This window comes from Hyla sarda, chromosome 12 (assembly GCF_029499605.1).
Source record: "Hyla sarda isolate aHylSar1 chromosome 12, aHylSar1.hap1, whole genome shotgun sequence".
NCBI lineage: Eukaryota > Metazoa > Chordata > Amphibia > Anura > Hylidae > Hyla > Hyla sarda.
In genome coordinates this window covers 72,604,962-72,631,495 of record NC_079200.1, presented here as the reverse complement: position 1 = coordinate 72,631,495, position 26,534 = coordinate 72,604,962, and the positions used below count along the sequence as shown (strand labels likewise).

The 26,534-nt window shown below is 45.5% G+C and overlaps 2 protein-coding genes across 12 annotated transcripts in view; one reads left to right on the top strand and one right to left on the bottom strand.

The window, feature by feature from the left end:
* Positions 1 to 6,845, bottom strand: part of BMP7 (bone morphogenetic protein 7) — a 143,576-nt gene extending 136,731 nt beyond the window's left edge. For 2 of the 3 annotated variants that reach the window (XM_056548956.1, XM_056548957.1), the window contains exon 1: positions 6,591 to 6,725. The gene's annotated coding sequence lies outside the window, so the exon portion shown is untranslated. Of the gene's footprint in view, positions 1 to 6,590 lie in introns of all 3 variants that reach the window. The other variant, XM_056548958.1, reaches the window with a different exon arrangement.
* SPO11 (SPO11 initiator of meiotic double strand breaks) overlaps positions 1 to 26,534 on the top strand; it is a 274,209-nt gene that overhangs the window by 73,695 nt on the left and 173,980 nt on the right. For 3 of the 9 annotated variants that reach the window (XM_056548968.1, XM_056548967.1, XM_056548960.1), the window contains exons 1-2: positions 6,780 to 6,893; positions 7,070 to 7,102. The exons of 3 other annotated variants lie outside the window; for them this stretch is intronic. The gene's annotated coding sequence lies outside the window, so the exon portion shown is untranslated. Of the gene's footprint in view, positions 1 to 6,727; positions 6,940 to 7,069; positions 7,103 to 26,534 lie in introns of those variants that run through there. 3 more of the 9 variants (XM_056548962.1, XM_056548961.1, XM_056548963.1) reach the window with 3 other exon arrangements.

Sequence of the window (26,534 nt, the reverse complement as noted above, 5' to 3'; positions counted from 1 at the left end):
GCCCCTATGGTGCCAGAACAGCAGAAAACCCCACATGGCATCCCATTTTGGCCCTCAAGGCACGTAACAAGGGGTCCAGTGAGCCTTAACACCCCACAGGTGTTTGATGACTTTTCATTAAAATCGGATGTGTAAATGAAAAAAAAAATTTTTTTCACTAAAGTGCAGTTTTTTCCCCAAATTTGCCATTTTTACAAATGGTAATGGAAGAAAATTTGTAACCCCATCTCTTCTGAGTATGGAAATACCCCAAGTTAGGACGTAAAATGCTCTGCGGGTGAACTACAACGAAGAGAAGGAGCGTCATTGAGCTTTTGGAAAGAGAATTTGTTTGGAATGGTAGTCAGGGGCCATGTGCGTTTACAAAGCCCCCCGTGGTGCCAGAACAGTGGACCCCCCCCACATGTGACCCCATTTTGGAAACTATACCCCTCACAGAATTTAATAAGGGGTGCAGTGAGTATTTACACCCCACAGGAGTCTGACAGATCTTTGGAACAGTGGACTGTGCAAATGAAAAATTTAATTTTTAATTTAACGGACCACTGTTCCAAAAATCTGTCAGACAGCTGTGGGCCGTAAATGCTCACTGCACCCCTTAATACATTACATTCCAAAATCGGGTCACATGTGGGGGGTTCATTGTTCTGGCACTATGGGGGCTTGGTAAACACACGTGGCCTTCAATTCCGGACAAATTTTCTCTTCAAAAGCCCAATGGCGCTCCTTCTCTTCTGAGCATTGTAGTTAGCCAGCAGAGCACTTTACATCCACATATGGGGTATTTTCTTACTCAGAAGTAATGGGGTTACACATTTTGGGGGGCTTTTTTCCTATTTTCCCTTGTGAAAAAGAAAAATTTAGGGTAACACCAGCATTTTAGTGAAAACTTTTTTTTTTTCATTTTCCCATCCAAATTTAATGAAAATTCGTCAAACACCTGTGGGGTGTTAAGGCTCACTATACCCCTTGTCACGTTCCGTGAGGGGTGTAGTTTCCAAACTGGGTTCACATGTGGGTATTTATGTTTTTGCGTTTATGTCAGAACCGCTGTAAAATCAGCCACCCCTGTGCAAATCACCAATTTAGGACTCAAATGTACATGGTGCGCTCTCACTCCTGAGCCTTGTTGTGCACCCGCAGAGCATTTTACGCCCACATATGGGGTATTTCCGTACTCAGGAGAAATTGCGTTGCAAATTTTGGGGGTCTTTTTTTCCTTTTACTGCTTGTGAAAATAAAAAGTATGGGGCAACACCAGCATGTTAGTGTAAACATTTTTATTTTTTTACACTAACAGGCTGGTGTAGCCCCCAACTTTTCCTTTTCATAAGGGGTAAAAGTCCCCCAAAATTTCTAGTGCAATTTCTCCCGATTACGGAAATACCCCATATGTGGCCCTAACTGTTTCCTTGAAATACGACAGGGCTCCGAAATGAGAGAGCGCCATGCACATTTGAGGACTAAATTAGGGATTGCATAGGGGTATTCTATGCCAGTGATTTCCAAACAGGGTGCCTCCAGCTGTTGCTAAACTCCCAGCATGCCTGGACAGTCAGTGGCTGTCCAGAAATGCTGGGAGTTGTTTTGCAACAGCTGGAGGCTCCATTTTGGAAACACAATACATTTCCATTTTTATTGGGGGGGGGGGGGGGGGGGGGTGAGACAGTGTAAGGGGGTGTATATGTAGTGTTTTACCCTTTATTATGAGTTAGTGTAGCGTAGTGTTTATAGGGTACGTTCGCACTAGCGTGTTACGGTGAGTTTCCCACTAGGAGTTTGCGCTGCGGGGAAAAATTTGCTGCAGCCCAAACTTGAAGCAGGAAACTTACTGTAAACCTGCCTGTGTGAATGTACCCTGTACGTTCACATGGGGGGGGAGGGGGGGGGCAAACCTCCAGCTGTTTCAAAACTACAACTTCCAGCATGTACTGACAGACCGTGCATGCTGGGAGTTGTACTTTTGCAACAGCTGGAGGCACACTGGTTGGAAAACCTTCTGTTAGGTTCTGTTACCTAACTCAGTATTTTCCAACCAGTGTGCCTCCAGCTGTTGCAAAACTACAACTCCCAGCATGTACTGATCGCCGAAGGGCATGCTGGGAGATGTAGTTATGCAACAGCTGGAGGTACGCAACTCTTCTGCCGCACGACGTCGCCCGCAGCCTCCGGAGGGTTAAGTGGATCTTTGGTGCTCGGTCCTCTTCGATTCCCCGTTCTGCCCCGCCTATTGTGGGTGGGCAGGACGGGGAAAACGAAAGTTAACCCCCCGCCCCCTATCTGCTATTGGTGGTCGCGTCTAGACCACCAATAGCAGGGATAGGAGGGGTGGCACCTCTGCCACCTCACTCCTATCCCTTCAGGGGGATCGTAGGTGTCATGGACAACTGCGATCCCCCTTATATTCCGGGTCACCATAGACCCGTATGACCCGGAATCGGCGCAAATCGCAAGTGTGAATTCAATTGCGATTTGCGCTGATCGCCGACATGGGGGGGGTCTAATGACCCCCCCTGGGCATTTGCAGGGGGTGCCTGCTGATGGATATCAGCAGTCACCCCGGTCCGGGCGGGGACCGAAATTCCCACGGGCGTATGGATACGCCCTTTGTCCCCAACAGGTTAAACAGATTTGTAAATTACTTCTATTTAAAAATCGTAATCCTTCCAGTACTTATCAGCTGCTGTTTGCTCCAGAGGAAGTTGAGTTGTTCTTTTCTGTTTTACCATAGTGCTCTCTGCTGACACCTCTGTCCATGTCAGGAACTGTCCAGAGCAGGAGCACATGCCCATAGCAAACCTATCCTGCTCTGGACAGTTTCTGACATGGACAGAGGTGTTCGCAGAGAGCACTGTGGTCAGACTGAAAAGAACAACTCAACTTCCTCTGGAGCATACAGCAGCTGATAAGTACTGGAAGGATTAAGATTTTTAAATAGAAGTAATTTACAAATCTGTTTAACTTTCTGGCACCAGTTTAACACTGGGGTACCCTTTTAAACCCTTAAGGACCCAGGGCGTACCTGTATGCCCGTGGGAATTCCTGTCCCAGCCGCTTTGCGGGCGGGGACCGGACCAGGATGCCTGCTGAAATTGTTCAACAGGCACCCGTGCAAACTCATGTGGGGGTCCTGGTGACCCGATCGCCTGAAAAATACCCTCCTCCTATCCCCTGCGATTGGCCGGTCAGGACTGACCGGCGAATCACAGGGCAGGTGGTGAAAGTTCATTTTCCCTGCTACTAGAAGTGCGGGCAGAGCGGGAGAAGATGGCGGCGACATCTGCAGAGGCCGTTGATGTGGGGGGGGACCGGCGGCAGATACCTGGAGGACACGTGGGGACCGAAGGCAGAAAAGAGGAGCAGGCGAGTGGCTGCAGAGGCGGCGATGTCAGAGACAGCATTGAAGATCGCTGTAAAGTGATCTTCACTGCTGCTTCTAGGAGTTTCAAACCTACAACCTTTGGCTGTCTGGGCATGCTGGGAGTTGTAGTTTTGCAACATCTGGAGGGCCATAGTTTGGACACCACTGTGCAGTGGTCACCAATCTGTGCCCTTCCAGATGTTGCAAAACTACAACTCTCAGCATGCCTGGACAGTCTTGGCATGCTGGGAGTTATAGTTTTGCAACATCTGGAAGGACAGTTTGGAGACCACTATACAGTGGTGTCCAAACTGTAGCCCTCCAGATGTTGCAAAGCTTCAACTCCAAGCATGCCGAGACTGTGCAGGCATGCTGAGAGTTCTAGTTCGGCAACATCTGGTCCTTCAGATGTTGCCAAACTACAACTCCCAGTATGCCTGGACAGTCTGGGCACACTTGGAGTTGAAGGTTAGCAACATCTGGAGGGCTACAGTTTGGACACCACTACACAGTGGTCTCCAAACTGTTCTCCTCCAGTTGTTGCATAACTACAACTCCCAACATGTCCTTCGGCTGTCTGGGCATGCTGGGAGTTTGTAGTTTTGCAACAACTGGAGGCACACTGGTTGGGTAACATTGTCTGTTTCCTAACTCAGTGTTTCCCAACATGTGTGCCTCCAGCTGTTGCAAAACAATAACTCCCAGCATGCACTGACAGACCATGCATGCTGGGAGTTGTAGTTTTGCAACAGCTGGAGGCACACGGGTTGGGTCGGAGATTGCTGGGGTCCCAGTGGTCGGACTCCCCATGATCAGACACCTATCCTCTATCCTTTGACTAGGGAATACATTTTTATAAAGTGCATAACTCTTTTAAAGGAGTACTATCTACAGGAGAGGGGATAAGTAGCTGATTGTGGGGGGGGTCTGAGCTCTGGGGACCCCCCGCAATCTCTGCTGCGGGACATCGGCACTCTCACTGAGGAGCGCGTCACGTCTACTGGTAGACACCACGTCCTCCATTCATTCCTACGGGATCGACGATGATTCCCGAGTGCTGTACTTGGGTCCTTTTGCCACTCGCATAGGAATGAATGGAGCGAGTGCCAGCTGCAGCACTGAGCGCAGAGTCCTAGCACTCGGACCCCCCGCGATCAGCTACTTATCGCCTATCCTGTGGATAGGGATACATTTTTTTTTTTTTTTACTTTAGTACAGTGCAGAACTTCCCACAATGAAAAGCATACTTAAAAGGTAAAGGTTGGATTGCCCAGCACCCCATCACCCCCACCCTGCAGCGCGACCGCAGGGGGCGATCCACTATAGAGGTAGCCAGAAAGCTTACCTCTGTTTCCTGCTGACCCTTCCTGTCATTGATAGAGCCTGGCTGGACTAGGCCCTATCAATGGTGCGCAGAGCACACAGATCAATGGAGTTCAATAGAACTCTATTGATCTGTAATCTAATGATTCGTCCTATAAATCTAATAAAGTGTAAAACAAAACAAGATAAAATAAAGTTTTAATAAACGTTTAAAAGACGCACATTAACCCCTTCCATGTTAAAAGTGCAAATCACCCCCTTTTCCTATATAAAAACATGTAAACATAATGACAGGCATTTATCAAGCGATTTAGTTAAATTTTTTTAACTAAAAATGTCGCACAAATGTTGCACCTGCGACATTTTGACTGGAAAGCGAGAAAAGCAAGTTTTCCAAAACTTAACTACGTAGTAATAATTTTAAAATGGACTAGGGGTAGTCTGGTATTTATTAACTGCGACAGTCGCAACTGCGCAAAAAAAAGTCGCAACAAGGTTAAAAATTGACTTAATTTACTCCAGCTCAAACATGGAGCAGAAAAAGCTACTACTAAAGTAAAAAATAAAAAATTGCTTACGTGAAAGAAAATGATCAACAGGCTGAAACCAGTTGATAAATAAGTCACACGTAAGCAAAAAAAAAAGTACTAAAAAAAAGGAACACATAAGCAAACATTGATAAATGTCCCTCAATAATCTTATTTAGTATCGCTTCGTGCGTAATTGTACGAACTATTGAAATATAACATTATGTATTCCATACGGTAAATGATGTAAATGTAAAAAAAAAAAACTATACCAAACCACAGAATTGCAACTTTTATGATATCCCAGAAAAAAAAAAGTTAAAAAGCGATTAAAAAGTCAGATCAATACCCAAATAGTACCGATACAAAAAACAGATTATGGCGCAAAAAAGGAGCCCTCATACAGACTGCTATGCAAAAAATATATATATATTTTTTTTAAAAGCTACAGTGGTCAAAAAATGGCAATTACCGTAAATGTTTTTTTTTTTTTTTTTAAAGTTCTGAATTTTTTTTTAACATGACGGAAACGATACAAATCTGGTATTGCTGTAATCAGGCGACCTATAGTATCAAAACGACATGTTAGCTCAACCACAAGGTAAGTGGCGTAGAAAAGAAAACCACCAAATTTGCTAAATTATTTCAATTTCACTTCACCGATTTTATATATAATTTTTTTTTTTTTTTTTTTGAGAATATTATTGAAAAATTAAAAGGTATCATTATAGTAGGTAGTTATGGCTATTATAGGGCGAGGAGGAAAAAACGAGAGTGTAAAAGTGAAAAATGGTCCCGACAAGTGGATCGTCATGAGGGACAAGTAGATTTTACTCCGTTTTAGTCCCGTGGACAAGTAGTTTATTACATTTCCACACCCCTGCAAATATATTGGTAATACAACTCCATTCATTACTGGCATATGATGCTGATTATAAGCTATAGATCAGTGTTTCCCAACCACAGAGCCTCCAGCTGTTGCCAAACTACAACTCCCAGCATGCCCTGACAGCCGGAGAGTTGTAGTTTTGCAAAAGCTAGAGCAGTGTTTCCCAACCAGGGTGCCTCCAGCTGTTGCAAAACTACAACTCCCAGCATGCCCGGACAGCCAAAGGCTGTCCGGGCATGCTGGGAGTTGTAGTTTTGCAACAGCTGGAGGCACCCTGGTTGGGAAACACAGAACTAGAGACACCGGAAACACTGCTATACACTAAACTTGCAGTAATGTATGACATACCAAAATACAATAAACTACCTGTAAATAAAAGTGAAAAAACAAAGATATAACAATTATCCAATACAAAGCTAATACCAATAAAATCCATAGGACCTACATGCAATTATACAACATATAGACACATAACTACATCACTACATACATTACAATATGCTATATTCAGTCACATCTATAGAAGTCTTCCACCGAAATCGTCTACTCGTCCCCTCACGATCGATTAATCTTTGCGAGGCGACCAAGAAGCTTTTTTTTATTTTTACCTCGCCTACTGTACATACGAGGACACGTTCCTGGCTTCAGCCCCATAGCACAACGCGCTAAGCCCCTCCTCCTTGCTTGTTCCCGGTGGGTGAGGCTAGGTTCCCGCGTTGTCCTGTGAAGTCATCGCCAATGTAAAATTGGCGGGATTCCTGAGGTAAAACGTTTGGCTGTGGAGTGGAGTGAGGTAAAGCGTGCGCTCCCATAGAGCCTGCGGTGTGACACCGTGTGGGGTACAACGCGAGCCTGGCTGTTCTTCTATTTATATGCTATAGTTTTATACTGGAATATATATATATATATATATATATATATATATATATATATGTCTCTGGATTCATTAAATGTATTTGTGTTTTCCAGGTTGGCTACTGGCACCTTTGAAGAAAATTAAAGGTAATGATTCTTTTCCCATGTAAGGCAAAGTTCACTCGCCTACAGTATACATTATTATACATAATATGGTATACCATGGTGGACCTCTTCAATTTAACTCCTTAGGCTAAAATCGGCGTAGGACCTCGGTCACGATCAAAAAACAGACACGGACAGATCTTATTGACTTTAATGGGGTCCGCCCGGTGTCCATTTTTAGCATGATTTAACCTCTTGGGGACCAAGCCCATTTTGACCTTAAAGGAGATATCTAGTGGTGAAAAACGTATCCCCTATATTAAGGATAGGGGATAAGTTTCAGATCACGGGGGTCCGACCGCTGGGGCCCACTGCGATCTCCTGTACGGGGCCCCGACAGCCCACGGGAAGGGGGCGTGTTGACCACCGCATGAAGCTTCTGTTTCTATGTGGTAAATTTTTCTGTAAAAATGACACCTTATCTTTATTCTGTAGTTCCATATATTTTTTTATATGGAATTAGAGAAAAGGGCGTGATTAAAACTTTTAATAAGGAAGGGGTTAATGTGTGTGTTTTTAAACTTTTTTTTTTTCCTTTTTTTTTACACTTTTAGTTCCCTTAGGGGACTTTTAGGGTGCGTTCACACTGAGCAAATCAAGAGGGCGGAAAAAAAATTTATGGGCGGAAAAAAGAATTTTATTTTTGCGCGAAATTTGCACGGAATTGCGCGCGGAAATGGGGGAGAAAGAAGTGAAGGGTTTTTCAGCCATTCTGCGCAAATTCCGCGGTAAACGATGTCGGGCGGAATTTTTTTTTACTATTGATTTCTGCTAGCGGATTCCGCTTGAAGAATGAACATGCTCTTCAAGCGGAACGGAATTCAGCGTCGGAATTCCACTATCAGAATTTCCGCAGTGTGAACAGGACAGCGGGAAAAAAAATTTAAGTCATTGGGCAGAAGAGATGTGAATTAATTTGGAGCAGAGAATTCAAGAGGAATTACTCGAGTAAATTCCTCTTGAATTACTCTGTGTGAACGCACCCTTTGGAGGAATCATTTGATTCCTCATACAGATCAATGGGATTCCATAGAATAACATTGATCTGTGTGCTCTGCGCTCGATTGAAAAAGCCTGGCCCTGCCAGGCTTTATCATTCAGAGCGCAGGAGCTGCCGCAGCAGGAGAGGTAAGCCCTCAGGCTATCTCAGCAGTGGATCGCCTCCCACTCCCCCCCCCACCCCCCTGCAGGGGGGGCAATCCACCCCACTGGACCACCAGGGACAGGATAAAGGCACCTTTAGACGCCACTGTCATCTTTGACAGCGGCTATCTAAAGGGTTAATAGCCGCCTGCGGCAATCGCCGCATGTCAGCAATTAACGCCGGCCCCCAGCTACAGGAATCAGCTGGGGGCCGGCCGGTATGACACGGGCTCGAGCCGGGAGTCCGCGTCATACCCCGTTAATGGCCATTGGACGAGCATAGATGTCCATGGTTGTTAACGGGTTAAGGACACAGCCATTTTTTGCACATCTGACCACTGTCACTTTAACCCCTTAAGGACCAAGCATTTTTCTGTTTTTACACTTTAGTTTTTTCCTCCTTACCTTTTAAAAATCATAACCCTTTCAATTTTGCACCTAAAAATCCATATGAGGGCCTATTTTTTGCGCCACCAATTCTACTTTGGAATGACATCAGTCATTTTACACAAACATTTATGGCGAAACGGGAAAAAAAATCATTGTGCGACAAAATTGAAGAAAAAACACCATTTTGTAAATTTTGGGGGCTTCTGTTTCTAGGCAGTAAATTTTTCGGTAAAAATGAGACTTTATCTTTATTCTGTAGGTCCATACGATTAAAATGATACCCTACTTATATAGGTATGATTTCGTCGTACTTCTGGAAAAAATCATAACTACATGTAGGAAAATCATTCAGAGCCCCGGAGCCGCCGCAGCAGGAGAGGTAAGCCCTCAGGCTACCTCAGTAGTGGATCGCTCCCCCGCGATCGCGCTGCGGGGGGGCAATACACCCCACTGGACCACCAGGGACTGTATACAGGCACCTTTAGACGCCGCTGTCAACTTTGACAGCGGCGATCTAAAGGGTTAATAGCCGTCCGCGGCGATCGCCGCATGTCGGCTATTAACGCCGGCCCCCAGCTACAGGAATCAGCTGGGGGCTGACCGATATGACGCGGGCTCGAGTCGGGAGCCCGCGTCATACCCCGGTAACGGCCATTGGATGAGTATAGACGTCCATGGTCGTTATCGGGTTAAGCATTAATAACTCTGCTTTCACTTATAATTTTGATTCCGAGAGTTTTTTTTGTGACATATTGTACTTTATGTTAGATTTAAATTTTCATTAATACTTGCATCATTTCTTGGTGAACAATTCAAAAATTTGGGCAAAAATTTGAAAATTTAGCATTTTTCTAAGTTTGAAACTCTCTGCTTGTAGGGAAAATGGATATTCCAAATAAGTTTTATATATTGATTCACATATACAATATGTATCCTTTATGCTGGCATCATAAAGTTGACATGTTTTTACTTTCTGAGGACATTAGAGGGCTTCAAAGTATAGCAGCAATTTTCACATTTTTCACGAAAATTTCAAAATCTAGGTTTTTCAGGGACCAGTTCAGTTTTAAAATGAATTTAAGTATGTTAGAAATACCCTATTATGAAAACGGCACACCTCAAAGTATTCAAAATGACATTCAGAAAATTTGTTAAAGGGGAACCCTAGACATGTTATCCAAAGGATCCAGAGATGAGTGAATTTTTTGAAAAATGACATCTTTTCTTTATTCTGTAGGTCTATACAGTTAAAATGATACCCTACTTATATAGCTTTGATTTTGTATTACCGTATATACTCGAGTATAAACCGAGTTTTTCAGCACGATATTTTGTGCTGAAAACTCCCCCCTCGGCTTATACTCAAGTGAACAAAAAACGCTTCTGGCTTAGCTGTGAGGGGATGGGCCAGGCCATCCATCTTTGGCCATCTATGCTGCAGGGACCATCCGGTGGGGAGGGTTAGTCGTTCCGGGCTGTCCATCTTCACCGGGAGGCCCTCTTCTCCGCTCCGGGCCGGCCCCGAACTAGTGACGCTGCATTGACGCCACCGCGCAGGGACGTCACGGACGTCTGCTGTGCACGGATGTCCCTGCGCGTCGTAGTAAACGCAACGTCACTAGTCCGTGGCCGGCCCGGAGCGGAGTAGAGGGCCTCCCGGTGAAGATGGACAGCCCGGAACAACTAACCCTCCCTACCGGACGGTCCCTGCAGCATAGATGGACGGCCCGGACCAGCTCACCCTTCCTTCCCACCGAGAAAGCAACAATTGGGGAGGTGAGTAGAAAACAAAAGGGGGGTCTGGATGATGACGAAGGGATTGACTCACGGTGATGATGAAGGGGGGGGGGGGATGATGACGGGGGTGTTAATGACGGGAGTCTGGATGATGACGGGGGGGGGGGGGTGATTATTTCCCACCCTAGGCTTATAGTCGAGTCAATAACTTTTCCTATGTTTTTGGGGTGAAATTAGGGGCCTCAGCTTATATTCGGAACAGCTAATACTCGAGTACTTCTAAAAATAAAAATCATAACTACATGCAGGAAAATTTATACGTTTAAAATTGTCATCTTCTGACCCCTATAACTTTTTTTATTTTTCTGCGTATGGGCCTTTATGAGGGATAATTTTTTTTGCGCCGTGATCTGACGTTTTTATCGGTACAGTTTTTATATTGATCGGACTTTTTGATCGCCTTTTATTCATTTTTTCATGATAGAAAAAGTGACCAAAAATACGCTATTTTGGACTTGTAATTTTTTTGCGTGTATGCCATTAACTGGAGTATAGTGCAGAGATGCGAGCGCAGAAGAAAGCCGCTCCATCTCTGCAATAGGAGTGACACCTGCTGTGATCTGTTTATTAGTACAGGTATTACAGTGCCCATCATGGAACAGTCTGTTCCATGCTGGGAGTAGTAATACTACCTAAAAAATAAAAAAAAATTGAGAAAAAAAATGTGAAACACACATACTTTATTAAACACAATATTAAAATACATTACTAATAAAACATTTTAAAAATTATTTATAAAAATTGATCCCTGTTTAAAAATTTACATTTTTTTTCTGTCTTTTAATTTTCGGGAGCCGGCGGGGACCAGAAAATTCAGCGCTGAATATTAAAAATGGGTCTTAAAAAGTAAAGTGAAAATAGAAAAAAATTATGATTTAGAACGAAAACTAGAAAAAAAAATTATGAAATGCACTCCTCCTTTTAATATTAAGCGCTGAATTTTCTGGTCCCTGCCCGCTCCCGAAAATTGTAAAAAAAAAAAAAAAATATATATATATATTTTTAAACAGGAATCAATTTATGTGGGTAGACCTAAAATGTAGCCCACAATGTTAAAAATGTAGTGTGTGTGTGTGTGTGTGTGTTTTTCTCTTTTTTTTTTTTCCTTATATTTTTTAGGTAGTACTAGTACTCCCAGCATGGAACACACTGTTCCATGATGGGAGTAGTAGTTCCAGTACTCATAGACGGATCGCACCCGGTGTCACTCCTGACACCCGATGCGATTGTACATAAAATAGCAGAGATGCGGAGCGGTTCTATACAGCACTCACATCTCTGCTCTATACTCCGGGCCGGCCAGTGATGTGAATAGAAATTCACCTCACTCATTCATATATTCCACCCAGAGTGGGGATTGGCCGGATGGTGGCAGCCAATCACCGCTCTGTGGGAAATATGAATGAGTGAGTGGCCGGCCGGAGTACAGAGCAGAGATGCGAGCGCAAGAGAAAGCCACTCCGCATCTCAGGGATGAAGGACGATCACATTGGGTGTCAGGAGTGACACTTGCTGTGATCTGTTCTTAACTGCAGATACTACTGCTCCCAACATTGAGCACACTCTACTCCATGCTGGGAGCTGTAGTACCTGCATTAATAGACAGATTGCAGTTAGTGTCACTCCTGACACCTGCTGTGATCCGCCTGTATAATGTATAGATCCAGCCGGCCGCTCTTCTGTGGTCCCCTGCACTGACTTATATATACACCTATTCATATTTCCCACAGAGAGTTGTGATTGGCTGGGATCATCTGGCCAATCACAGCTCTCTGCGGGAAATATGAATAGGTGTATATATACGGCAGTGCAGGGGACCATAAAATAGCGGCCTGCCGCATCTATAAATATACAGAAGGATCGCAACTGCTGTCAAGTGACACGGGTGATCTGTCAATTAGTTCAAGTACTACTACTCTCATCATGGAAGAGTATGTTCCATGCTGGGAGTAGTAGCACTACCTAAAAAAAGTCAAACTAAAAAAGTGAAAAACACACACACTACATTTTTATTAGGCTTCTTTCACACTACAGATTATTCATCCTTTAGGCTACGTTCATATGGCCGTTTACTTCCGTCCCGCTTTTCTCCCATCACTGCCTCCTAAATGGACCATACTACTAACAGATGCAAACGGATGACATTCTGTGGCATACTTTTGCATCAGTTTTTTATCAGTTAGTATGAAAAGTCAGCCATCTACAGACTCCCGCAGCCAGGACTACTACTACTCCCATCATGGAACAGACTTGTTTCCATGATGGGAGTAGTAGTTCCTGGCTGCAGGAGTCTGCAGGCGACTGGGGAGGCTACTTTAGTGCTTGTACTTCAACCCCCTCATGGGGAGTCTGTTCTCATGTTGGGGGTAGTAGTACAGGAGCTGAGGGATTGATCGCATCGGGTCTCACTTCGATCAGAAGTTATAAAACAAGGGAGCAGGCGGCATGATCCGCTCCTCTGTGATGTACAGCGTATTTTTACTTTCATTTTTAATTCCCCCGCCGGGAGCCCTGAATGGCCCATACTGAGGAGCCATTTAGGGCTCTCAGCGGGGTTTGTAAAATGAACATTGTGAGTGGCAGCGGGGGCCATATGTATATTAAAAGCACTGTGGGGGGCAAGATATATAGCGCTGCAGGAGGGGGGCAGACATATAGCCTATATATCTAGCCCCCCAGCGCATTTATAATGTGCCCTCCACAGCACATTTATAAAGATGTGATCCCCGCTGGCGCATTTATAAATATATACCCCCCGCAGCGTATTTATGTGCCCCCTGCAGTGAATTTGTCATAATGGGGGGGTGGACTGTCTATCTTCGCCTGTCCGCATTCCGGTGGGGGCGGTGAGCCGGTCCGGGCTGTCCATCTTCCCCAGGAGGCCCTCTTCTCCACTCAGGGCTGGCCACGGACTAGTGATGCTGCAGTGACGCCATCGTTCAGGGATGTCCATGCGCAGGGACGCCCATGACCTCACGGACATCTGCTGCACACGGACATCCCTGTGCGGCGGCGTCAATGCAACGTCACTAGTCCGGGGCCGGCCCGGAGAGGAGAAGAGGGCCTCCCGAAGAACATTGATGGCTTGGACCGGCTTACCCTCCCCACCGATATGCGGGTGGTCCCTGCAGCTACTGGGTAACAGGACCAAGAGAACTGTGGAGGTAAGTAGACAACGAGGGCGGCCTGTATGATGACGGAGGGGGTGGTCTGGATGATGACAGGGGGGATATTGACAGGGGGGTCTAGATGATGATAGAGGGTGATGATGACGGGGATCTGGATGATGACAGGGAGGGTTGAAAGAGGGGTGATGATGGGGGGGTCTGGATGATGATAGGGGGTGATGATGACGGGGGGTCTGGATGATGACAGGGGTTGATAACAGGGGGGGTTTGGATTTGGGATCGACCGATATCATTTTTTTTAGGGCCGATACCGATAAACGGTGTAGGTTAGGGGGGCCCTTTAAATCAATGCACTGCAGTGGCTTTTGTGGTGCCATAGACCGCCGCCGCCACCCGCTTCTCTCCCCCTGCCTGTCCGGGGGTCATGAGACCTATCACTGCACCGACCCGCGCTGCCGGGCTGCACCGCGACTGCCCCAACCCCCCGCGACCCGCCGCACCGCCCCGGCCCCATTGCCTCCCCCATCCCCGGTTTTATAATTACCTGTTCCCGGGGTCCACTGTACATCTGGCTCCGGTGGCGTCCTCCTGAACTGTCACTGTCCTTTCGATAGGGGATAAGATGTCTAGGTGCGGAGTACCCCTTTAAGTGACGCTGCGTATTGTGCTCTGTACATTGTAAACATTTTGGTGCCTGAAATGTAAAAGTTGTCGGCACGTTTGTGCCACTCACCACTCCTGCGATACCGGTCTGCGGGTTTGTTCAGCTCAAGCTAGGGTGGTGTTGGTATACCGTACTCGCCAGCAAGCTCCGGTGTAGGTGAGTGGCGGCAGGCGTTCTCGTCAGCGTGTGCTTTTGGCGGCGTCTGACGTCAGCGATCAGCTGATGGCAGGTCAGCTGATCGGATATGGAGCACGGGTAAGGAGCGCTCACTTTCAAATGGGTTTTTCTTTGTCACAATTATTTCAAATAAAGAGTTCTCTGGGGAGGTACAATGCAGTACTCTGTTGCAATGTCCAAAGTAGGCTGCTATCAGCTAATGCAGGTATTCGAATGGTACAGTCATCCTTGGAGAATCCTAAGGAACAAAGTCCACGTATTTCTCACAATGTGAACAGAGGTCAATATGCTACGGTATCTGTATAATTTCATCAAACGCGTTTCGGGGTATTTATAAAAGATTTATGTAACCCCTTCTTCAGTGATGCATGTCTCAGAAGAAGGGGTTACATAATCTTTTATAAATACCACGAAACGTGTTTGGTGAAATTATACAGATACCGGAGCATATTGACCTCTGTTCACATTGTGAGAAATACGTGGACTTTGTTCCTTAGGATTCTCCAAGGATGACTGTACCATTCGAATACCTGCATTAGCTGATAACAGCCTACTTTGGACATTGCAACAGAGTACTGCATTGTACCTCCCCAGAGAACTCTTTATTTGAAATAATTGTGACAAAGAAAAACCCATTTGAAAGTGAGCGCTCCTTACCCGATCAGCTGATCCGTGCTCCATATCTGATCAGCTGACCTGCCATCAGCTGATCGCTGACATCAGACTCCGCCGAAAGCACACGCTGACGAGAAAGCCTGCCGCCGCTCACCTACACCGGAGCTCGCTGGTGAGTACGGTATACTAACACCACCCCAGCTTGAGCTGAACAAACCCGCAGACCGGTATCGCAGGAGTGGTGAGTGGCACAAACATTTACATTTCAGGCACCAACATATTTACAATGTACGGAGCACAATACGGAGCGTCACTTAAAGCTGCATGAACTGTGCTATTTTATTTAACAGGTGGAGGACCTATTAGGATCTTGCAGAAATCTGTTGCAGGACTTTTTCTTTTTGCAGGATTTGTTATGTATAGGACTTTTTCATACACAGGATTTTTCACATACAGGATTTTTCTTTGCAGGACTTTTTCTTTTATAAGAATTTAATTTTACAGGATTAATGAGTTTCGTTTGGTAATAAGATTGACTTCTTAGGTGGTTGCTACGGACAACCACAAAGCTATTATTCTTTTATCAGGATATTTTTTCAGGATTTATTGTTTCCAGAAGTCATTCTAGCAATATTGGAATAATTAACAATCACTATTTACGTTATTCCTTGCAATTTTTATATTATTTTATGTATTTTATATTGGCTATACTTGGGAATATATATGTATAGGCGGTATCTAATATTGTAAGAACAAAGCACTTAAGCAGCGCCCTGCGGTAAGTGCATGAAAATACCTATCCTATTTAATTTTAAACATTTTATAATAAAGAATTGTTGTTTAATATACTACTATACTCTTTTCCTTTTCTCTGAGACAACAAACATCCACCCTATACTATTTTTATATAGGAGTGTGCTGAGGACTGAAACCCTGTCCCTTTCAAAACATTTGTTACATTTATTCTCTGTGGGTGAGAATATTCAGTTAACCTCGCACGCCCGACACTGTGAGCTGCACAGATCGTATTTTTTCTTAATATTTTAATAGTTCGGACATTTACGCACGCGGCGGTACCACATATGGAGCAATAGATCGCCGATCGGACGACGGAGTGGCAGGTGAGGACCCTACCATCGTCTAGTAAGCTGATCGGGACATCGCAATTTTGTCACAATATTCTCGATCAGCTCCACTGAGCTGCCGGAATTCTTTTACTTCCGTTTTAGACAGCGCGATCCACTTTGATCGCAGCATCTAAAGGGTAAATGCCGGGCATCGGCCCGATCGGCCGTGACTGGCATTAGCCGTGGGACCTGGCTGCCCGTAGCAACCGGGACCCACCAGGTTTAACTGTTCTCTGCTGGTGAGAACGGTTTAAACCCGGTAAACGGGACCAGGGCATACAGGTACGCCCTGAGTCCTTAAGGATCGGGGATGCATACGCCCTGCGTCCCCAAGAGGTTAAAGGGGTTATCCAGGAATTGAAAAACAGGGATAATTTATTTCAAAGACCGCTCCCTCCCTGTCTCCGGGTTGGGTGTGGTTCTGCAGCTCAGTTCCATTGAAGTGAATGGAGCCAAGTGGTAATACCACACATAACCTGGAGACAGACAGGGAGCGGTGTTTGAAAGAAATTAGGTCTCTTTTTTTGATTCCTGGATAACCTCTTTAACCACTTAAGGACCCAGGGCGTTACTGAAATCATTCATCAGGCACCCCGTGCAAACCCCTGGGAGGGTCCTGAGTCAATTCAGACCAGCGATTTGCATCAATTCCGGATCAGTCGGGTCTCCAGTGACCCGAAAAAAAGGGTGAATGGGGCTGTTTATTCACCCTTACCCAGCAGGAGTGCCACCTTACGATCACTATACAAACAAGAGCGCTCCTAGTGTGATAACGTAATGTAAAAAGGAGATGAACAAACAAGTGGAATTGCTCACCGAGTATAGTTGTACTGCGACCAAGTACAACTATGGTAAAAGCGTGAAATAACCCTTCAACGGGCGAAGAACGGCAGCTGCTCCTGGAAACACAGGCGAAGCACTCAGACGGATCCCTCCAAGGAACAGCCCAGGATAAAGGCAGCGCACAAGACTTCAAAGGTAAAATGGTTTATTTACCCGGCATGCAACGCGTTTCGCTGGATAACCAGCTTCATCAGGCATGCCTGATGAAGCTGGGTATCCAGCGAAACGCGTTGCATGCCGGGTAAATAAACCATTTTACCTTTGAAGTCTTGTGCGCTGCCTTTATCCTGGGCTGTTCCTTGGAGGGATCTGTCTGAGTGCTTCACCTTACGATCACGTGATTAATCGGTTGGAACGACCGACCAATCACTACCTTGTTGGGCGGTGATCGGGGCCGGCGGGGGTCTCCTACCTTTTCCTGGCCCGGCAGGGGTCTCCTCAAGAGCGGCGGCAGCGGACAGAGCAGCAGGAATGGTGGCAGCAGCTGCGGCGGTCCCGGTGGCAGGATACAGCAGGAGGTGTGGCCTGTTCACCACCTGCTGTTGCTTAGCAACAACTCTCAGCATGCGCAGCCAAAGGGCATGCTGGGAGTTGTAGTTTTGCAACAGCTGTATTTCCAACCACAACTTCCAGCATGCCCTTTGGTAGTCTGTGCATGCTGATGGTTGAAATTATGCAACAGCTGGAGACACATTTTTTATATGAAAAAATGTGCATCCAGCTGTTGCAAAACTACAACTCCCAGAATGCACGGACAGCCGAAGGGCATGCTGGGAGTTGTAGCAGTGTGCCTCCAGCTGTTGCAAAACTACAACTCACAGCATGCCCTTCACTTGTCAATGCATGCTGAGAGTTGGTTTTGCAACAGCTGAAGGCACACTGGTTGTGAAACAGTTTGTGTCCTAACTCAGTGTTTCGCAACCAGTGTGCCTCCAGCAGTTGCAAAAATACAACTCCCAGCATGCACTGAAAGACCGTAGATGCTGGAAGTTCTAGTTTTGCAACAGCTGGAGGCACACTGGTTGTGAATCACTGAGTTAAGTAACAAACTGTGTTTCGCAACCACTGTGCCTCCTACTGACATGTATGGTCAGTCAGTGCATGCTGGGAGTAGTAGTTTTGCAAATGCTGAATGTTTGCCCCCTCCTCCCCCCCCCCATGTGAATGTACCCTAAAAACACTTCACAAAATAAAAAGTAACACTACAGATACACACCCTTACACAGTCCCCCCCCAATAAAAACAAAAAACTTCTTGTACGGCACTATTTCCAAAACGGAGCCTCCAGCTGTTGAAAAACAACTCCCAGTATTGCCGGACAACCATTGACTGTCAAGGCATGCTGGGAGATTTGCAACAGCTGGAAACACCCCATTTGGGAAACACTGCCGTAGGGTATTTTGCTGGTGGATGTAAATCCCCAATTTAGGCCTCAAATGCGCATGGTGCTCTCTCTCGCTTTGGAGCCCTGTCGTATTTCAAGACAACAGTTTAGTGCCACATATGGGGTATTTCCGTAGTCGGGAGAAATTGCATTACAAATTTTGGGTGGATTTTTCTCCTTATGAAAAGGTAAAGTTGGGGTCTACACCAGCATGTTAGTGTAAATTTTTTTTATTTTTTACACTAAGAAGCTGGTGTTATCCCACACTTTTAATTTTCACAAGTGGTAAAAGGAAAAAAAAAGACCCCCAAAATTTGTAGCGAAATTTCTGAGTACGGAAATACCCCATATGTGGACGCAAAGTGCTCTGCGGGCGCACAACATGGCTCAGAAGTGAGAACACACCATGTACATTTGAGGCCTAAATTGGTGACTTGCACAAGGATGGCTGATTTTACAGTGCTTCTGACAAACACAAAACAATAAATACCCACATGTGACCCCATTTTGGAAACTACACCCGTCATAGAATATGTCACGAACTAACAGTCTCAGAATCAAATTCATAAGTAAAAGCATCCCAGAGTTATTAATGCTTAAATGGGCACTGTCACCAACTTTATTTTTTGATATGTTGTAGTACTTATGTACTACAACATATCTCTAATATACTTTTTATTTTTATTTTTTTCATTAAAAAGGTTTAATTTACATTTAAAAACCGGCCACTGAAAAAGGACTGATTTTGGAGCGGCAATCAGTCCTTTTTCAGTTAGGCTGCACTCGCTCCCTGCCTGTCAATCAGACAGGCGGGAGCGAGTGCATTGGCTCCCCGGCCACTGGCTGGGAGGCCACTCCTTCCGCACATCGCCGCCGCCGCCTCGTTGCCGCCGCTTTCCCTGCACGCCCGCTGCCGGACTCTGCAGTAACTGCAAGTGTAATGAGGGAAAGGGGTATGCGGGACGGGGGGGGGGGGGTTGGGGGGGGGAGGAGTGAACGGGCTAGTGCCGTAGCGCTTGGGAACGGGCTAGCAAAAAAAATAGGATGGTGGGAGCTACCCTTTAAAGTGAGTGGTCAGATGTGCAAAAAATGCTCTGGTCCTAAAGATCATAATGGGCTGTTTCCTTAAGGGGTTAAAGTCCCCCCTATTTTTTTTATAACTAGCCAGATACAAAACAAGCAGTAGCAGGCTGGTGTTACCAGAGTTGCAAAGGCAATTTATTTTGGCCCGCTCCAGTCTAAATAATGCCAGGCTACTATCGCCCAGTCCCGGTGCTCCAGGCCTGATGGTACCCAGCTCTTCCTGGGACCCCTGATGGCAATGGGTACCAGGGTAATAATTGTCAAACCGAGTACACCTTTAAGACTAATTACCTGTCAAATCCCACAAAACAAAACAAAAAAAAATTAAAATGTTACTCAGTACCTAATCCTGACCATGTAATCTTTATGCCTCCATCACCTATATTTATTATAAAAATCCCTCTTTTCTTTAGCTCACAGTGTTAGAAATCCTCTCTGGGGAAGGGGATGTGTCCCTCCTTGTGGTGGTAGAAGGTGATTGGTGTGTCTGCTCATGCACCTTGTCCATGAGTAGGTATGGGGACCCCTAATGGTGGGATTTTCAGGGGCAGTTTTCTTTATTAAATGTTCATAAAAATGTGAAACATATTACAACCATAGGTCTTTAATTTTCATCAGCAACTTCTTAAAAAGTTTTTGGATCTGACCATACTCATTTAAGAGGGAGGGGGGCTATATGTCTGGCCCCCACTGTGAGATATATATATATAGAGAGAGAGAGATAGATAGCTAGAGCAATATATATATATATATATATATATATATATATATATATATATATATATAATATATTAGGGATCGACCGATTATCGGTTTGGCCGATATTATCGGCCGATAATCGCGATTTTGGACATTATATCGGCAATTACCATGCCGATAATGCCCCGTCCCCCGCGCCGCCCCCCCGCCACCGACACATCGCCGCCGCTGGACCCGGAGGGCACCCCAGAGCATCGTGGAGGGGTAAGTAATACTTACCGCACCACACGGGGAACATTAAGCTGCTATCCGGCAGCAGCTTAAGCATTTTGCGCTGCCGGATAGCACTTAATGCGATGGCCCCAACATAAAAAAGCATCGTATGTCGATGCTGACATCGACATGCGATGGCCTCTGAGAGGCCATCGTATGTCGATTTGATCATATGTCGGGGCCATCGTAGGTCAAGGGGTCACTGTATATATATTGGTAAATTTAAGTAGTTAATTTGTTTTCCCTTAGTCTGACAGCAGCACAATGATGGGGTGCATCTCCGCCCCTGTGAGCTGCAGGACCCAGGAATTTTTAATGAAAAAAACCAAATCTGGGGCATAAACCCCCCCTACAATGAGCCCCCTTTTGAGTTTATTATATAGTACAGAAAATAACAGATTATAATCAGGGAGGGAGCCTTGCGCTGCTGTCAGACTAAGGAAAAACAAATTAACTTCTTAAATTTACCATTCCCTATCGTCTGACCAGCAACACAATGATGGGGATTTACATAGTACCCGAAAGAAGGGTGGGATCAAATATTAACAGAATTAATAATAGACCTTGTAAAGGAAAAATCAACAGAAGATGAACAGTCCATCTTGTAATGTTAAAAGAAGGTAGATGGAGTGCTCCAAGAGGCACTCTGACAAATATGTTCCAAGGGAACTGAGCCTCGCTCAGCCCTAGAGGTAGCTAAGGCCCTGGTAGAGTGAGCAGGGAACTTTGGAGGTTCCAAATCAGCAACACAATAAGCATCCTTGATGCATTCACATATCCAACGGTCAAATGTGGGCTAAGGCTGGGTTCACACTACGATTTGAACTACGGTTCCCGTATACGTCTGGGAGGAGGGGTGGGCGGGGATTAATCACGGCGCCCGCACTCAGCCGTATTCGGGAACCGTAGTTAATGTGTGTCTATGAGCCGACCGGAGGCTGCGGTTCACTCCGGTCGGCTCATAGACATACATTAACTGCTTTTTCGTCCGTATGCAGTTTCCCGACCGCAGGCAAAAACGTGGTCGGGAGTCCAAACCTAAAATTGTCCGGTTCCAGATGCGTAGAACTTCTGACTGTAAGGGTCTGATGTGCCACAGAGCCCAGGAAACTGCTTCCGCTGCTGATAATAGACCTAGAAAACTCATTAGGGTTCTGAGGGAGACCCTGCGAGGTGTTCTTAGGAAGCGATATCCTCTTAGGATACGATCCTTCCTGGGTGCAGAGAGGTACAGTTTCATCTCCACAGAATCTATGATGAAACCGACCGCGGCTAGAATATCTATTCTGCCTACCCCCCCTTAGGAGGAGAATACTTCCTAGTGTATCTCTTGGAAGCATTAGGAGTAAGAGGCAAGGATTTTCCCTTCCTATCAGACAGTTCTTCCATTAGAGTGTCTAACTCAGACCCAAACAGTTTACCAGGGGTAAACAACATGTTACAAAGCTGCATTTTAGAGTAGCTGTCTCCTGGCCAAGGGCGAAGCCAAAGGGCTCTTCTGCCAGCTGTGGAAAGCCCCATAGTCTTTGCCCCGAGTTTTAGTTGCGGAGAAGAGGAATCACAGAGAAAATCTATAGCTAGATTAATCTTTCCAACGGAGGAGAGAAATTCTCCCTAGGAATTCCAGAGGAAATGTCTTCCTGGAGGCTATTAAGCAACCGCCCCGTTGTTAGAGGCAACAGCCACCGAACTCTGGCTAGCTCCTGCTATGTAGGTGCGCTTAAAGGCGATCTCCATTTTACGGTCTAAAGGATCTCTCAGATTAGATCCATCCTCAGCAGGAAGAACTTGTCCATTTTGGCAATAGCCATGTCCACCTTAGGAGGGTTAACCCAGATCTTGCACTGGGACTGGTCAAGGGGAAACATTATTTTATATCTTTTTGAGATTACCGTAGCTCTGTCCGGTTTCTCCCACTCTGCAGACATAAGTGCAGACAGAACATCGTCCACCTGAAAGGACCTAAAAACTCTGGACTTAGAAGGGGCATCCTCCTTAGGTTTAGGGTGAGAATCCGCCTGTACAAACTTTATTAATTTTGTGTTTTCTCTGGCGGAAAGAAAAATTTTGAGGTATCCTCCATTATAGCCTCATCAGAGGAATCAACCACAGACTCTCTATCTTCGCCATCATCCACTTCCATGGGAGCAGGGAAGGGGTGACTGTACCGGTAGCGTTTTCTGGGAATAGAAAGGGATTCTTTCAGGTCCTTTATGGAACCTGCTACAAAGTCCTTGACCCAGACATAGACGTCCCTGATATCCTGTTCACCAGCTGGAGGAAGTGCAGGAAGAGGTCGACAAGAACCACAAGTGGTGTTTTCACTATCATCTAGTAGTGGTATGTTGCATTTTTTACAGGATAATTGACGTGTTTTATCCAAAGATTTACGGGGACTAGACCCGCTAGACTCTTGAAGACATCTATAAAAGAGAGATTATTTAAGAAAAAAATTATTTCATTAGTAGGAAATAGATAACCACAAAAGAACCTGTACAAGGAAAAAGAAGGGGTAACACACCAAGATAGTTACAGAAGCAACTGACAGCACAAAGCAATAAGCAGTAGTGTCAGAGCAAGCTGCAGACTCCAAAGAGACTGAACTGAGGCTACTCCCAGGCTACTCCCAAAAAATCCTCCAGTTAGCTTCTACAGGAACTAGAAGAGGTTACCAAGTGAAATAATAAAATATTTAAAGAATTAAAAGAATTTCTACAGGTGCGATGTGACCGCAGACTCCGCCTCTCTGCAGAGTAAGCGCGACGTGCGGACGGCGTGTAAGGCAACCTGTAAACAAACCCACGTGGTCCTCGTGCTGAACGCCGCCGGGAACCGGAAGACTCCATCAGTAGCAGGAAACGCTACGGAGCAGGCTGCCGTGGTAAGCGCGGACCTAAGGCAAAGAAAAAAGTATATTAGAATATAACATATAGCGATATTCCCCTTTTCCTTAGCTAAGGAAAGAAAAGCAATAAGGAGAATAGCATAGCAAAAAAGCACAGACTGAGTCTGTGAACCTAGGTCCTGTCCACAGGACAAAAGAAATTCAAAGGGGGCTCATTGTAGGGGGGTTTTATGCCCCAGGGGTCGTTTCTCTAATTTGTTTTTTTTCACTAAAATTTCCTGGGTCCTGCAGCTCACAGGGGCAGAGATACATCCCATCATTGTGCTGCTGGTCAGACGATAGGGAAATATATATATATATATATATATATATATATATATATATATATATATATATATGTAACTGTGGGGCAGCACAACCGAAAAAAAGGAAAAGAGAAGATGGGTGCCAGCAGTCTATTGTCCCAGGTGACAGGTCAAAGGTAGATAATCAAAATGAAAAATTCCTCCGCACACCATAAATAAGTGCAAAAGGTGGTGAATTTATTAGCCAGACGGCATAGTGAAGTTTCGGCAGCCCGCTTGCAGCCTTTCTCAAGCTTGAGAAAGGCTGCAAGCGGGCAGCCGAAACGTCGCTATGCCGTCAGGCTAATAAATCCACCATCTTTTGCACTTATTTTTGGTGTGCGGAGGAATTTTTCATTTTGATTAGATAGATAGATTAAATATATTGTGCCCCGCAGCACTATAGACACAGTACGGCTGCTGTCAGCCCCTTATTGCCGCCAGCAGCCGCGGACATCAGCGATTGCGCTGATGTCTGCCATTAACTCCTCAGATGCCGTGATCAATACAGATCACAGGATCTGTGGCAGTGTGACATTTAAAATGGCTGATCTGAGCAGAAGATCGCCGATAATACTGATCAGTGCTATGCCTTATGCATAGCGCTGAACAGTATTAGCAATCTGATGATTGCTATAAATTGTCCCCTATGGGGACTAAAAAAGTGTGAAATAAAAAAAGTTAAAACATTTTTGAAAATGCCCCTCCCCCAATAAAGTTTTTTAAAGCGCCCCTTTTCCTCATATAAATACAAAAAAGCGTAAAAAGCTATAAATAAACATATTTAGTATCATCGCATGCGTAAATGTCCAAACTATAAAAATATAATGTTAATAATCCCTACGGCGAACGGTGTAAACATAAAAAAAAGTCTAAAATTTCAGCTTTTTTGTCACATCAAACTTCATAAAAAAATTTATAAAAAGCTATCAAAAAGTCACATATACACAAACGTGGAACTAAAACTACAGAGTATGGCGCAACTAAAAGGGGCCCTCACACATCCCTGAATACGGGAAAAATAAAGTTAGAGGTGGTCAAAATAGGGCAATTTTAAATGTACTGATTTAAAAAAAAAAAAATTTTTTAAAAGCAACACAAGATGACCATAACACTGTTGCTATCTTTTTGTGATCTGGGTTTTTCCTGTTGAAGTTCGTTCTATTAAACTAAACATCCTATAGTTCAGTGTTTGTAAATGTGAGGGCACTTTCCTCCCTCCCTCCCACATATCAGCCACCCCACCCATTGAAAAACAAATGAGTTGCATTCCATTCAAAAGACCAGTGTTTTCTAACCAGGGTGCCTACAGCTGTTGCAAAATTGCAAAAAAGTTGCAATTTTGGACTTTTTTTTTTACGTTCACGCCGTTCACCGTACGGGATCATTAACATTTTATTTTAATAGTTCGGACATTTAAGCACGCGGCGATACCAAATATGTCTATTAAATTTATTTTTTACGCTTTTTGGGGGTAAAATAGGAAAAAACGGACGTTTTACTTTTTTTATTGGGGGAGGGGATTTTTCACTTTTTATTTACTTTTACATTTTTTTTTACACTTGAATAGGCCCCGTATTGATCACAGCATCTAATGGCGGACATCCATGCGATCACGGATGTCGGCCATTACCGGCGGGTCCCTGGCTGCTATCAGCAGCCGGGACCTGCTGTGCTTGACCCGAGCATCGCTCCGATGCTCGCGGTTATGTATAGGATGTAAAGGCGTTAAGTACCACATCACCAGGACGTACATTTTACATCCTGCGTTGTTAAGGGTTTAATGCTGAGCTTTGGCTTAGTATTGATCAGTGTTATCAGTGCTCTGTTGCTCTAGCCTGCCATGGCTGGCTGGGGACATCAGAGCACTGATCGGACGACAAGGAGGCAGGTAAGGGCCCTCACGCTGTCCACTCAGCTGATCGGAACCCACAATTTTGCAACAGATGTCCCAATCAGCCCCGCTAAGCTAACCAGCACCATTAACTCCTGCATTTAGACACTGCAATCTACTTTGATCGTGGTGTCTAAAGGGCTAATGCCAGGCATCTGCCCGATCAGCGATGTCCGGCATTAACCGTGGGTTCTGGCTGCTGAGAGCAACCGGGACCCACCGGGTATGAATCGTGCTCAGCTCCAAAGCACGCTTCAAATTACGGCAATAGGACCAGGGTGTACAGCTTAACCCATACAGGACCCAGGACGCATGGATACGCCTTCTGTACCTGGGTCTTAAGGACCCAGGGTGTACCTGTATGGATATGCCCTGGCTTTCTGGTACTTAAGGACCCAGGACGTATCCATACGCCGGGCGGGGACCAGACCGAAGTGACTGCTGATATCGATCAGCAGGCACCCGGCGCAAATGCCCAGGGGGGGGGTCATCAGACCCCGCATGTCGGCGATCGGTGCAAATCGCAAGTGAATTCACACTTACGATTTGCGCCTATTCCTGGTCATACAGGTCTATGGTGACCCAGTGACCCGGAATATAAGGGGGATCGCGGTTGTCCATGACACCTACGATCCCCCTGAAGGGATAGGAGTGAGGTGGCAGGGGTGCCACCCCTCCTATCCCTGCTATTGGTTGTCAAAAGCGACAACCAATAGCAGATCGGGGGCGGGGGGGGGGGGGGGTTAACTTTTGTTTTCCCCGTTCTGCCCACCAACAATAGGCGGGGCAGGACAGGGAAACCGAAGGGGACCAGGCGCCGAAATCCACTTATCGATCAGTGAAGGCTGCGGAACGCGATCTGCTGTGGTGATCGGTGCGGGTGGCATGTCGTGAGGCTGGCTCCCTGGATCCTACGGAAGCCGGTGAGTTGCCTAGCAACATCTGGAGGGCTACAGTTTGAGACCACTATGCAGTGGTCTCTACACTGTAGCCCTCCAGATGTTGCAA